This window comes from Lagopus muta, chromosome 2, assembly GCF_023343835.1.
Source record: "Lagopus muta isolate bLagMut1 chromosome 2, bLagMut1 primary, whole genome shotgun sequence".
Taxonomy (NCBI): Eukaryota; Metazoa; Chordata; class Aves; order Galliformes; family Phasianidae; genus Lagopus; species Lagopus muta.
In genome coordinates, this window is record NC_064434.1 from 80022604 (window position 1) to 80036611 (window position 14008).

General features: G+C 48.4%; 1 protein-coding gene across 5 annotated transcripts in view; it reads left to right on the forward strand.

Moving 5' to 3' along the window:
* The window catches only part of TMEM63B (transmembrane protein 63B), a 38544-nt gene that overhangs the window by 3854 nt on the left and 20682 nt on the right, over window positions 1-14008 (forward strand). The window contains exon 1 of one of the 5 annotated variants that reach the window (XM_048936479.1): window positions 6236-6351. The exons of the other annotated variants lie outside the window; for them this stretch is intronic. The gene's annotated coding sequence lies outside the window, so the exon portion shown is untranslated. Of the gene's footprint in view, window positions 1-6235; window positions 6352-14008 lie in introns of those variants that run through there. 5 annotated transcript variants of the gene reach the window in all.

Consider the following 14008-nt stretch of genomic DNA (forward strand, 5'->3'; position numbering starts at 1 on the left):
GGTGATGAGGGATTTAGAGGAATTAATTTTAAAAAGTGAATCCAAGCACAAGTGAAGTAAAAACAGGTGATGACCATTTAGGTCAATTAGATGTAATCAAGTGGACAAAGCTTTATGAAATTCACCTGAGTACTTAATAAGCTAGGGCAGTTTTTGTGTGGTGAGCAGCCATGCTGAAGAACACGTAGCAGAGGAAAATCTCAAGGTTTGATGTATAGGGGGAAAGAATAGGGCTACAACCAGGTAGTCTAAATAAACTGGAATAAATGGCTGAGCAGCAGTGTCTGTTGTGCTAAGAGAATATGCTGATTTTGAAAAGCCACCAATGTATTTTTGTCTGGACGATACTGCATCACATCAGTCAGTTCCCTTGCCCAGAAGGATGGCTCGCCTAGCAGCTGAGCGGGGGCGATGGATGTTATAGATCCTAACTTGAGTCAGCCTGTGTCACTGGCCCATGTGTCAGCCTCGTAAAAAAATGGGGAAAGGGTGGGAGATGGGAAGCATCCCTCAGCTGGATGTGTGACTGGTTGAAAAGCTGCATTCAAAGTGCAGGTTGATGGCACTTCTCCCTGGCAGGACACCCTGCCTAGGGGAGAGGCAGGGCTGGGGGAAATGTTGGTGTAACCAGGATTTGGGAGTTGGATGAGTTAGCGCTTTGCTGGGGAGGGGCACACAGCACAAGCCTTGTGCCAGGCTGTGTTGGGAGTGTCACCTCTAAGGTGCAGGAAATAATTACTGCTATCCCTGACATAGATGGGGGATTACTGAGGCAATAGGCTCAGATCCTTGGAAGGATGTGCACAAACAAGAAAAGTATCCAGCAGTGCAACAGAAATGATGAAGGTCTTTAGAAATACAGTGTGGGAGGGAGGATGTAAAGAGTTAGGACTGAGTTAGCCTGAGGAAAAAAGGTGGAAGAGGGAACTTTCTCAAGAATGTACAGCAGTGTGCTGCTCGAAGACTGTAGTTGATTGTCTTTGAAGATGGGGTGGGAAATCATTTCACCTGTAGTGGTGAATCAATTGAGATGGTGAAGCAGGAAAGGCTATCTTGAAGATTTTTGTGAGTTTTTGTATCTGTTTTGAGTTTTGTTTTAGTTGTTTTGTTTTTTTTTTTAACAAATTGGCAAATAGTTCTTAAATATGGACATATTATAGCTGGCTGTGCCTTGAAATGAAGAATCTCACCTGTAACTGCCAGGGTGGAAGGGGTCGTCTTAGATTACATGAAATGTTTGGTACCTGCAGAGGAAGCAATGAGTAGCCATAGGAATATGAATACTGCAGGAGAAGGTGCTCAGGAGACTGAGACTAAAATACTCTTATCTAAATCCAGTGTCTGTGCTCAGAAAAGGATGTTGAAAAATTGAAGAGAGCTACAAAATAATCTGAGGGCTGGAGATGAATCTTTATGGTGAGAAACATAAGGAGATCAATCTGTTTATCTAATCAAGGAAAAGATTAAGGTGGGACTTAGTTATCCTACATAAGCATAACACGTCTTATGACTGTGTGTCATTAGCTTGGAAGGGTAGGGATGCCAGGCTGTAAAGGATAGCATGAAAAATGCAGGGCTGTGATCACCTCCAGGGCCAAATAGGCAGCTGGAGGTCTGTGTCTTCACCCCTTCCGTGCAACCTGTTACCACTTTCTCAGCACATCCTGCCTTGCTGTTTGTGTTAGTCTTTTCCTTGGGACTCCTCTGCCTTGTGAGGAGACAGACACCTCTTAAACAGAAAGCAAGCACTAGCCTGAGCTCAGCTAATATGCAGTGATGCCCTTCATGCACTGTCAGTGCTTGTGCCCCTGCAATTGTTCCCTGCTTTTCCTTGCCTCAGCCCAACTGTCTCTTTGAGTGATAGACTGCATCCCTTCTCTTGTGGCACTTGGCTTCCTTGCCAAACAAATACCTGGGAGCCTACCCACCAGCTTCTAAACTCGTCACTGGGGTCAAAGATGAATAAAACTAAACATCACCCTTGCCTCTAGTCCTGACCAGCCTATGGGCCAGGGCATTATCACCTGTGGCTGCTGTTGTATTAAGGTTCACTAAGTCAGCTTCCAGTCTGAGAGGCAATGTTTCTGTCATAGCCCAATGAAGAAACCTTGAGAGGGAGATTGGGTGAGCTGCTGCAGCAGATGGCTTGCTAAAATCTCGCTACATCCACGGCTTCCCTTTCACCCACTAACGCTGTAATGCTGTTAAAAATAAAGATGATCCAGTTTGCCTGATGAGGATGAATCCTGTGTAAATCCCCACTGCCTAGAGCTCATGGCATCTTGCGCTCTCACGTCTTCATCTTTTATTCTTGTCTGTGGTAAGAGGAACTTCAAAGCTAATGAATAGATAGCTCTTGACTGTTGCTGCAAGTCAGGGGAAATAAATGCTTTGATGCACAGTGGGGAGAATCCCCCCCTCCCGCAGTGTGTCACTGCTTTTTGTACTTTTTTTCTCAAGTATTATTCCATTTAGATGAGAGCAGAATTTGGGTGTGCAGGAAATAACCTCAGTAGGCGTTTGTGTTTGTTCTGGGGAGCATCTCCTACAGCCAGAGTTGCTCTAGGAGAGACATATGGAACAGCAGCTGTAGTTCTGTTCTGGTGGGCACAGGGTGCGCCTCTGCAATGGATGAAGGCATGGAAATATTTCTGGTGGTGGTGATTTTTCATCTGGGCCATGCCTGTGGGTGCGTTGGGTGTCTCCTTCAAAACACCTACAGTCTTCTGGCTGGTTTGAGGTGTGGGACAGCCTCTTTTGGTTGCTCTACTGATCTGTTATTTTGGCAAAAATGCTCCAACTTCTCAGTCTGGTTTCTTCTACCACCTCAAAACACCTAGAAGCGGTTTTGCCAGTATAACTGCACCCCCATCAGCAGACTCTGCCTGTGCAGACATGTTGATCACTGGGGACTTTGCCTCTGTGTCTGAGACCATGCTGGAAGGTGTCTGGGATGGCCTTGTCCAAAAGCTCAGACTGGGAAGAGAAGGGAGCGGGCAGATGAAGCAGTGGAAGTGTCCAGTTCTAGTGAGCTTACAGAATGTGTGAGTGACCAATCTATTGGTATGCTGAAGGCAAGTGACTGGTAAATGGGGAGGGGGGGGAACACAGGTTTCAGGTAAGGGAGATTTGCTGTTTGGGTCATGGTAAGTACTGCAAACAATAGAGAAAAGGTATTTTTAGACCTCGTCAAGAAGGTAAACTAGCCCATCTGTGCAGTAGTGCAGGCTGGACTCATGCGTTGTGGCTGAGCGAGTGCATGGATTGAGAACATCCAGCCTAGTCCTGAAAAGTTATAGAGTACCATAAGCCTGTCTGGTCCACAGCAAGTGTGCCTGCCTGCTTTCCCTCTGACCCTGTCTTTCCCCCTCTGGCTGTTTTTGGTCCACTCAATCACCCTTATCAATCTGTTGTAGCCTCCCCTAGATGCCATCTTGCACTGCTGGTTGCACTACCTCTTTGCAGAGCTGGCTCTAGTAGCCTCAAGCAGAGTTTTGGAGTAACAGCAAAACAACTTCTACAACCCCCGTGCCAAGGCTGGCTTCGTTATTCCTGCTCTGTATCCCCACGTACAGGTTCATGAGTGTTCATGTCCCATTTTGCCTGCAGGAGCCTTGTGCAGGATAAGTTTCAGAGCCCTTCAGGACAAACTTTCTCACTCTTTGAGGAAAAAAATATATGTCATTTGGGGAAAAGAGATGCTTCTGGGGCTCTGCCTGGCAAACTCGCATGTCATAGAATCATGGAATGGCCTGGGTTGAAAAGGACCACAATGATCATCTAGTTTCAACCCCCCTGTTATGTGCAGGATACCAACCACTAGACCAGGCTGCCATACCACAACCCCCCATCCCTTGAGAGCAGGGAGTGTATCCTGTCCTGACAAGCCTGACCATTGGATGGAAGACTGAACTAGCAATGGCAAAACTTGATAATGCATGATGCTGCTCTCCTGGATATGCAGACAGCAAGCTGCTCCAGTGAATTAATGATTTGGCCTTCCTGGGAGGGCTTCCATGGGAATTTTCCTCTCTGCCAGGCAGAAGAGGTGTGGGGTGTATCAGCAGCATGCCTGTGACTTGAGGCAGCAGGGATGACTGTGGGTGGGAGGAGATGAGCTGGATGGTGATCATGGGGGTGAATCTGTGAATGCTGGTGGTGGGAGGAGTGGGTGGGCCACAGGCCTGCTTACCAACAGGTACCTGGGTATGTTTTCCCCGGCAAGCCCCTGCTGTGGTAGAGATCCAACACCCAAGTGATGCACTAGAGCACTCCTTCATCTCATGCTACATGTCAGGTCAAGCTGAAGGTTTATCAGCATTGAAGGCATGGATGTGAGAATGAGCAGAGCTTCTAGGAGGATCACACTTGTCCTGGAGATGATCAACAATCCCTAGGATCTACATCTGATGATGTCCTGTGGTTCTGTCACTAATTATGTGGTCCAGCCAGGCCTCTGGACTCCAAGCTGTGATTGTATATACGCTGAGGCTGTCTGGTGAGACCACTGAACAACCTTCCCTGTGCCTGCTAGGAGAAGTGGAAGCTCAGAAATCGATCCAAGATTCTTAATGTAAGTGCATGTTCTCTCCAAACTGTTTGAGGCTGATAAGTGCAATGGCTTAGAAGATGGATCCAGGAAATGGCAAAGGGGAATGGAGCCAGGAGGTCCATTATCAGTTTAGTGGTATGGAAGGTGTGCTGAGTGTCTGAAAACAGGAAAGTAATAACTTTCTCCAAGAAGGAGAGGAAAATATGAGGTTCTAAAAATGAGCTTGGCACAGAGAGACAGATGGGCTCAGCTAGAAGGAAGGAATGGAAAATGCGATGGTGGCTTTAGGAGGAGCCAGGAGTTGGCGCTGATTGTTCTGCCTGGATGGGTTTCAAGACTCTGATCTGCAACCATATGGGTGTTCAGCTCAGTAACAACACTGCAGGGTCTGTTTCTCGCTGGGAAGGTTCATACCCTGGCAGGGTATGCCTTGGACACCACAGGAGGCCTGCATAATTTAAGGAACCCTGGGAGATACTCTTCCTTTTGTTGTTCAGGTGCCTTGTTTCAAACAGGAGTCCTGTGGACCTGGGCTCTTAATCCCTCTTTGAGCCCAAACTGTCTTGTGCTTGTCTCTTCCCACAGCTGAGGGCAGTCGGGTGTCCTTGCTTGATGCCCAAGAGCAATGAGTTGATGTGATGGGTGGCCTTGTTGGAGGCAGGCGGAGTGGCAGCTGGGGCCGGGTTCCCACGTGCTTGCCAGAGGCTCACCAACTGGCAGGGCTGCTGTTCCTCCACAGGAGTTGGGCAGTGCCTGAACTCCCTGTCACAGCGTTACATCAGCCACTGAGCTGCTGGAAGAACATCACACAAGCTGTCAGGAGGCTTTCAGGGGCCCTGTGTTAAATCTGTTCTTTGGCACTGTGCTTCCAGGGCTTAGGATGATGGCCCGTTCTTGTGTGGTGGATCTAATCAACGGCACTCTCTCCCTTTCACAGGAAGATTGCCCAGAGTTTAGGTGTCTGTTAATAAGAAGTGCTGAGTGTACCCTCGAGTCCAGTGGCCATGGAGGGAGCTGCACATGATCAGCCATCCTGCAGCACCCCACCCTAGGTCAGCTTCCCATGAACTCCTGATCTTCCTGTAACAGGAGGAAGGTTCATCTGATCCAGAGTGCTCATACTCTCTTGACTCATCAAGGTCCTCCGCTTCCACCGCTGGAGTGCTCAGTGTTGGTAAACAGCACGTTATAAATAGTCATCTGATGCTATCCTGGGAGGAGTTCTGCCCACTGTCGAGCACAGGCTCTGTGGGACCTGGGCCTGGCTGCCATGAGCTCGGCTGGCTCTTGTAGAGCCTGGGGCACTGAATGAGCTCTGTCTTCTCTGCCCAGTCACACAGGTGTCACGTGTGTGCCATTCAGAGCAAACACTGAAGTCTGAATTGAAAAGGATGTGGATTTCTGATGATCCACAGAAGGTGAGAGTCAATGTCAGGGTGTTTGCACAATGTGGAATCCCACAGTGTTATCTTGGTCCCTTTGTTGCCCCCTGTGAAAAAAACCAGTCACCCTGCTGGCAGTCCCCGTGCTGGGTGGATGGTGTGGCCCTGACTTCTGCACTCAGGATTCCTCAGAGGCTTTGATCAGGATGCCAGTCAGGTGGCATCAGAGGAGGGCAGGCTGCCAGGGGGGAAATTCCAGCCTCCCTGCTTGCTTTCAGGGCTGTGGCCAGATCACAGCGACAGGCCTCCAGCATAGATAGGCAGGCAGCAGGCGAGCGGCTGTGCAGGAAGGCTGGAGAAGGTGCTGTCCTCCTGTATACTTGTACTTTTCCACCTCCAGGTGCTGGTTTCAAACAGGTAAGCACAGTGCTGGGCTTTCAGGGTGGCCTCTCTCAGCTGCTGGGCTGCACTGGAAGAGCCAGGCAAAAGACACTCTAGAAGCAAACTGACTAATATGTGAGCTGAGCTGGTGGTGCTGTGCTTTCCTTGCTGGTTTAAAAACAAAACAAAAAACAAGAACAACTCGATGTCCTTTAAAAAGTTTGTACCTTATTTCCAGCATGTTTTTGTACCATGTTCTGGAAATCAAGTGGTAGGAAGCCTATCTTCTCTCGTGTGGTAAGGCAGTTCTTCTCTGTGCTTCAAATCTGTAGATCATCTTCCACAGCATGAGGTTAGATGGATTTGTTTTATTGCTTTTTGTTGTTTATTTTTTCCAATTTTTTTTTTTTTTTTTTTTTCAAAATACCCAGCTATAAAGCAATGGAGACATGAAGGTCATGTTTGTGCATGTTTGCCAAGGGACTGATAAGCCCTGACATTGGTGATGCGTAGCAAGTCTGGCAGACAGGTTCAGTTGTGTTCTGGTATTTGGAAGTGAAACAGCTAAGAGGTTTTGAATGTTCGTTGATTTTAAATGGTGAAAACTGAACTTCATCAAGTGAGAGTTGATGTTTGTCAAAGTACTGTATTTATTAAAAAAAAATAAATAAATACATTCGTCTTCCACTCTAGACAGTGTGGACGCTGCAGGAAGCAGCTTTGCTGAGGGCGAGTGGGAAATGAGAGGATATGCTAGGGAGACATGATGAGTTTGTTGGTGATTGGATGTGACCAAAGGAGAACTCTGACTTCTCAGGGTATGGATACAAAGGCAGTGTGTGACAGTTGTTGCTGCAAAGTATGCCACTGGACCTTATTTCTTGCCATCAAAGGTAAATTCTGGCTCAACTACTATACCCCAAGGTGCTCAATTGAAGCTGGGCTGATGACCAGTGCACATAGCCAAGGGTCAGTGAGTGGTCCTGGAAAACATCAGGTGCTTGAACCAGAGCACACTGCTTGAGTCTGTCCCTCTTTAGGCAAACACTTAAGTTTACCCATGTGCTTAAGTTTCAAGCACTTCAGTGAGAGCATTTCAAGATAAGTGTGTACTTGGGAGCTTTCCTTAGCAGGGGTGATTTCTTTTGCATGAAGATCCTTGGAGAAACATCTTAGGAAGCATTAAGCCCTTACAGCTGCCAAGGCTAGATTTGTGTTGGGAGAAGCTCATCTGAGTTATTAATTAGTAATCAATCTCTGAATGCTATACGCTATTAATTGCTTTTATACTCCTGTTTCTGTGATATGTTTGTGAAGGCCAGACTTTGCTCCTGTATGAAAAATTCTGGAGGAATTGTTTGCTGTTCTGTCGTGTTGCATTGGAGGCATCAGCTGCAGCTCTATTGGTGATTTGTCGTTTTGTGTAGTACATGTGGCATGTTGTCTGATCCAGAAACAAGATATGAACAGTGTGTTCACCATCTGCAGCACATGAGCCAGCAAAGAACAGTTTTGCTGACTGTGGAAATGCCCTACTGGTCTTTGGGGTCCACTAGCCCCTTTTGATTTGGGTGTACTGCCCATCCTGACTCAGAGCGTATGGGTCCCAGCCATCATTACAGACACATTGTTTTCCCTTGGCACTTGAAGCAGTCAGTGGAAGCACAGAACATGAGACAGTGATTTGGGAGGGAAAGGTGGAATCAGAAAATATGCAGAACATGCAATGGGTTCATTGTGCCCCCTGACTCATAATGACCAAGATTCAAACTCTCGGCAGATGTTTGCTTCTGTAGCCTGTGCTAGGAATGATTTTGTTGTGTAGAAGTCAGGGCAATTGCTTTGGGTTATGGTGGTGTTTTCTTCCAGGCCTGGCAGATGCCCAGTGTTTGTTCTCCTGTGTGATGCTGACCCATCTAGGATGGAGAGCCCTTCTGAACGTCACCTCTGGCAGCCTGCAGTGTGCAGTGTTGCTGCGGGTGTGACATTCGGGTCTAACTGGGATCTCAGTGCTCTTAGTAAGTGCAAGGAAGGGCTGTGGGCAAGAAGAACCCTTGTTACCAACTGCAAGTCCTTGGACTTCCATAGATTTGATACTTAATTTTGCGGAGCTGTGTTCCATGTAAACAATGATTCAGAGTGGCTTTGCCCAATTAAAGTACCGTTTCTTTGTTTATCCTACCATTGAGGTGGGGCTCTAGATTAAACAAGGCTTGTTCTCCTTCAAGTCTAAGCAGCTGTTTTATCTCACCTACCTTTATCTGTGGGCCTGGGAGCCAGGCTGCTTGCCTTGAAGTAGTACTTCTGTGTTCTCTGATTTGGCTGGCCACCCTCATCTCTGTGCCCAGTCCCCAACCAGTGCTTTGTTCCTTGTGTTCCCAAGCATGGCTCAACTCCTCTTGCCAACACCAGAGAGTAGAAAGAGACCAGGGAAAAGAACAGCCCGCTTAACATCTCACAAAGACTGGTGGTTGTCCATGGGTCTTGCATCTCCTGCCTGGTCCGTGTGCATACTCCTGGCCACAGACCCCTGCCCAAGCAGCCCAAGGTGGTCACATCTACCTCAAGAACTCAAAAAGAGGTGTTCTACTCTTGTTCTGCCTAGCAAGCACAAGTTATTCAGGAGCACTTCCCTGTCTGGAGCAGATTTCTTTGGCAGTGTCAGAACAAGCATCCTGTAGAAGACAGACTGCAGCATCTTCCAGCACTATAATACACCAAGTGGGGTCCAGCAGTCTTCTATTCAAAGCAGTGTGCAGAAGTGCTCTGAGACAGTGAGTCTCAAAGCTGTGTTTAGTATCCATCTCATTCTATGATCTTCTCTATTCAACTCCCAGGAGCTCAAAATTGGTCTCTCACAGGCTGAGCTACTTACTTGTCTTCACTATTGGAAGAAATAGCTACTAGGACTGGTGCTTTGGGGGGGGGAGTTTGAATGATGTGCCTTAAAGCCTCTGTTTTTTCAGCATCACAATTTTCTAAGTTGGGTGCTGTCATGGCCGAGGTCACCCTGCTGCTTGTGGTTCTGCAGATGCTGTGTCAGCTGTGTGTGCAGTCTCTCTGTACTGCTGTTGCTGAAGCTGTAGCTCCTGTCGTTCTTTCCCTAGTAGATGCAGGTTGCTGGTTCCTAGATGTTCTTCGCTAGCTGTCCTGGCTTGCTGGCTGCATCCAGTCTTCTTGCTGTGAAGGCCCTTCAGCCTTTGCTGATGTTGGCTGTTGTTGAGGAGCTATTGACTTCTTTCCTCCTTTTGCTCTGGATACTGAATCCCTTCTCAGCCTGTGGTCAGAAAGAGAGCTCAACTCTCCTTGCTATGGGGCTGTGATTGCGTTGGCCTCTGTGGCTTCCCTGTGCTGTGGATTCTTTGTAACCAACCCTGCTACACAAGCGCTACTCTAGCAGTGCAGTAAGGAAGGTGAGGGAAAGGTGAGACTGTCCCCAACCTGCCAGTGTTGGGAGCAGTGGTCTCTGTAAGGACCATACAAAAGGATCAGCCTTGCTTATTGTCAGAAGAGTGCAGGTGGCAGAACTTGGAGTAGATGTTTCTGCCAGCCTGGAGAATTTGTGTCTGCTGCAGCAGCTCATGTGGCATTCTGGCTTTTTGCCCTGACAGATGTTAGCCCTGCTGTGTTCACAAGGAAAGGGATTTCCCTCTAGGCTTCTTGGTTTCTCTTCCCGTGTGTTTCCTGCTGGTTGAGAGATGGCACGTTCCCATTAGTACCAAAGAAGGGTTTTTGTCAGTGCTGCCAAGTGCTTCCAGGGATGTTGCTTTGAGCAGCCTACATGCACCCTTCTGCTATGGTTCCTGAATTGATGCAGAGTTTCAATTTTCTCGGATCTCTGTGGACCAGCTACTCAATGCACAAGGATGGGGCTTTTCTGCAGTACCATCCAAGAGAACTGCCTCAGTTCTGTGCCTGTCCAGTGTCATGTTGTCAAATGCTTGCAGTGGGAGGACTGAAAGGAACTTACCCCAATAACCTCCAAGCGAGCAACTTGCAGGCTAGGGAACAGGGATGCTCTCAGGGCTGATGCAGCAGGGTGTCATGCTGGTCCCCAGGGGAAGGCAGCTTTGACAACTGAGATGTTGCTTGCCATCTCTTGGTTATGTGCATCACTAAGGGTTTCCTTAGTGGGAAGTGCTAATCGTGCTTTGTAGGTAAGGGCTTGTAAATGTGCCCAGCTGATGAAATTCCTGTGTATTTTGAGCTCTGCTGCAAAAAAAAAAAGTAAAGATTCCTGTCATGCAGAAGTGAGGAGGAGGAAACAGTCAATGTGACCTTGAGAAACTAGCTCAGAAACCTGGTTCTGTGACAGAGAGATTCTGCATTCAGGAAGAAAAGCTGGATGTGGATAAGAATGCCCAACCTGCAAAGCCTGATAAAGGACAGATATGGGATGTGAGGGAAGGCAAATGTGTTAATACTCCCCTATGCACGAGAGGATTAATGTTAGAGATAAAAAAAGAAGCTCCAAGGTGAGGAGAGTTTGTTGATAAACAAAGGGGATGAGAGCTGGAAGAGGTGTAGGGCTTCTAAAAATGTGTACCTGTGTGAAACTGACAGGATAGCTTTTGGCCACTTAAATTGAGGGTAATGTGTTGAAATCCAGAGCATGTTACGGACCAGTGGGGAGATTGGTCAGTGTTTGAGCCAAGCCAGATGTGATGTGCCTGAACAGTTCTGCTTAGCAGTGCTCAAAAGCCAAAGTGGTACTCGTGTAGTGAAGATTCTCTATAAGTAGTTGTTCTCACCTAAAGAATGTATTTTGGCACAGCCCACCTGGAGCAGGCCATTTGAACCTTTGCAGGCAGACCTTGAGCAGTAGTGTAAGTGCTGACAAGACATATTCAAGAGGTGACCCAGAAGGCAACCCCAGTGGAACTACCAATGTGCTGCTGAGATCCATACACCAGAAGCTGAAAACTGGTAGTATAAGGGGATGCTGGAGTCTCCATCCTTGGCTTTAGCAAACATCCATTGGGAATGGGTGGAGTTGCTGCTGTGGGGATGCTGGGTGGTAGGAGAGGAAGCCACCCAAAGCGCTGTTTTCTGGGTCTCATGTGTATAATCACAATGCCAGGAGTTCCCAGCCAGGGCTTTGTAACTATGTGGCCACAGCTCCACAAAACATACAGCGTGAAGTCCAGCACCACATCGGTCTTGCCACTAAATGTTTGTGTTGTGTTTGCTGTATCACCATCAGCATGTGCTTGCAGGAAGCAAGGGAGGCCAAAGAGTAAGCAGTATTTGTTTATAAAGTATGTGCTGGCAGGCAAACTTGGGTTCCTTCTGATAGATTTACAGCCTGGGAGCTTGAAGGGGAAATGACAGGTAGATATATTTGGAACTAAAGTGTTTGATTTGGTGACTCATGAAATCTAATGCTCAAAATGTAATACGAATCAGATTGGCCATGGCACTGTGCACAGGCTGAGAGCAATTGCTAGGTTGCGTATGGAGACATGGTGGCTGGTGTGGGCTCTGTCCCAATGGCAGAGGAAGAGATGGGCCCTTGGCTTGGACTAGAATGGGGCATGTGAGTGGCATCCTGCAAATGGAGACTTGTAATGTGTCAGGAGGCCAACTGCAGATTGCAATGACATCAGGAAGCAAATGGGAATGAAACTGGAGGCTTCTCATGAGCAGTCCAGAAGTGCCTGGTGCTCTGTCTGCATTGGTTGGTTCCTTGTTGGATGAAGACAGCTGTGCTGAGAACACTCAGGGCACAGCCCAAAGGGATGTGAAAACTCTGGTGGGAGGGCAGTGAGATATGGTGTGGGAGCAAAACACAGAGGCTAAGAGAACATCTTGAAAGGGCCAGGGTTGTGAGATGGATGGGTTCCTTGAACTTCATGGAAGTTGTACTCAGAGTCATGGGTGAGAAAATAGCCTGCAGGAAAGGAGTTATGCAGCCTCCTAGTCAAGGGAGGGCTGTCCAGGTGAGGTTGTGGAAAGAGGGTGGTTTGGTTGAAGATAACTCTAATGCTGATGGCCTAGCCTATTGAATGTTTTTTTTAATATACAAAGGAGCAGCGCAGTACTGGGCCCCAGGAAAGAAATAGGAACCTCTAAAACATCTGTGTCCCTTCAGGATCATCCTCTAGCTGGTGCAGGAAGCTGTAGGGTCTCAGCCTCTAGGAGAACATTAGGCTTAGATTTCTCATGGATACAAAGCCTTCCTGCTGCCACAGTCTCTGTCTATCCCTGCCTAGCACCCTCCCAGTGCAGTAAGCCACTGGTGTGACCAGCAACGCTTACAACTGTTCTGGCTGCAGGACCAGGGCTTGCTGAGCAGTGGGACGTACACCACTGACAGCTTGCAGGCAGCTGCAGAGCAGCATGGAGCCAGGAGCTGGTCATGACTGTGACCTACTAGTTGGTGGTTGGTGCTGATACACAGAAGAAAGATATGATGCCCTTTGCTAGTAGATGTTTGAGGCCTGATGCAGAGCCAGCTGGAAGAACTTTGTACCCAGTGCTTTTGCATTGACCTGGATTTTTCTTTGAAAAAGCGGAGCCTGCCAGATGAAAGCTTTGGAGGCCCGGCGGCTGATGGGAGGCTGCTTGGCCAGCTTACATGGAAGGTGAAGTGTGCAGAGAGTTGTGTGTTGGCTGAGGAGGCAGAGCACTTCCCTGCAGCCAAAAGCTATCTGCCCTTTCTCTCTGCTGCTCTGCCTTCCCTGCCCTTGTGAGGCCACTTGGTGTGTCCACCGGAAGCTGAACAGAAGGTCTCTGCCCTCATCTCTGTATATCTGAATCTGCAGTGCCCTGCCCTTGGAGCTGCAGGTGCCCAGCTGCCTATCTCCATGCCCCAGCCTATTAGGAGGTTGTCTTGTCACCATAAACAGGTACAGCTCTGCCAGAACAGTCTCGCTCCTCTAATTACCAACAGGGTTATTAAAATTTACCGGTGAGGGAACAAACAGATGTCACTGGCGCTTACGTCTTTCTGGCTGCATGCGCGGGCATACGCTGTATTGATTTATATTTCCTTGCAAGCGTTTCTCAGGCCACCTCCTTGCGTCTGGCTGACATCAGTGGCGCGGTTGGTAGAGCCCGCCCACATCTATGCCTCTGCCCTGCAGCTCTGCTCTTTTCTGTGGGGCAGCAGGTCCCCAGTGAGTGTCCTGCCTGGCTGCAGGAGGCTGCTCAGTGTACTGACAAGTCCTCTCCTGCAGCTCTGCATGTAGCAGGGGATGAGGGAGGCAGGGGGACCTCTGTTCCTCCCCCTCTTTCCTGCTGCATGGAGGAAAGAGAATGGGTGTGCATATTGCTGAATACGAGGCAAAAATGCCTTTGGCAAGGCTTTCTATGCTAGCCTTGCAGATCTGGGGAAGTCAGCATTAAACATATCGGGCAGAAGGGGAAGGCTATAGGGTTGAATGGGGCCTCATCTGATGTCCTGCTGACTGTGCTGCAGTGGGCAGTGCTGCTTGTGCACAGGAGGAGGTCAGGCTCTGCAGCTGGCCTTCAGCACCCCAGCCCTCGCAGTACTTCCCTGCCTGAAGGTTGGGATGGAGCATTAAGGATGGGCACAAAGGGATCACCTCCGGAGAGGTCAGTGTCATCAGGACCGTGCCAAGGTGGGCTTCAACTGACCTTTGCCTCTTTCAAGATTCAGCCTACTCATTTAACCATTAATGTCCTCTGCATCTAAGGGCAGCATCCTCTGAAGATGGGGAGACTAAGAAGC